The following is a 1,013-nucleotide window of genomic DNA, read 5'->3' as shown; positions in this document are numbered from 1 at the left end:
CTCTCTAAGATCTTGGAGCATTCTCCATTTTCCTGAAGCCTTTTTTATTACAAAAACGGGCATGTTCCAAGGGCTGACAGTGGGTCGAATGTGTCCCAACCTTGGATAATATCTCCTAAAGCCTGTAGTTTGTGAGAAGGGAGTGGCCACTGCTCCACCCATATTGGAGGTCCGTCTCTCCATTTAATCTGGGGGACCAGGGGAGCAGTGGCCTCTAGAATTGTGGGGGAAACCTGATTCTGGGGAGGGGTTTTTGAGCTTGCATTCTGTAATTAGGGCGACAGCGGGTGTTGAACTGTTGTTGGTATTCTTCCTTATCTAAAAGCTCATCATAAAAGCCCTTTTGATCGGTGGTGATGTAAGCATGTGCCTGGCCAAGGACGTCTTGTCTTAAAAGATTAGCAGTAAGTCTGCAAGCAAAGAGGGGCTTCACTTCCCCAGTAGTGCCATCTGCATCTCTCCATTTTAACCATCCTTTTGTTTCAAAGGATGGTGTTTCACCTCCTACCCAGAGGATTTGAGGTCCAGGGACAACATCCCAGCTAGGAGGCACTTCCTCTTGGCAGAGGACAGTTCGATCTTCCCCTGTATCAATTAAGCATCGGAACCTTTTATGCTCGATGGTGATGTCCATTTTTCTCCTTACTCCAGGGACTATAGGGACTGTCCAATTCGCACTGGGCCTTTTCGCTTGTTACTTTTATGACCGCCTTTGGGCGACAGGGTTGGGGTCGCCCCTGGCTTAGTTTAAAGGATTGCCATCTTGTCAAATTTGGACCTACAGTCCTTTTTCCAATGTAATCCTTTTTTACATCAGGGGCAAGGTGTGGTAGGGGTTTTTTTCCCTTTATCCTTGGGACATTGGCTTTTAAAATGACCTTGTCTTCTGCAACCAAACATTGTCCCTTGAAAGGTGGGGAAGTATTGTTTCCCGAGGGGATCAGGGAGGCAAATGCCTTGAAGGCTTCAGTTAAATTTTGTGTCTTAGCCTGCAAGGCTGTGGATAAAGTCCT

The sequence above is a fragment of the Galeopterus variegatus genome, unplaced genomic scaffold (assembly GCF_000696425.1).
Source record: "Galeopterus variegatus unplaced genomic scaffold, G_variegatus-3.0.2 Scaffold4874, whole genome shotgun sequence".
Lineage (NCBI taxonomy): Eukaryota > Metazoa > Chordata > Mammalia > Dermoptera > Cynocephalidae > Galeopterus > Galeopterus variegatus.
Note: the sequence above shows the minus strand (reverse complement) of the source record.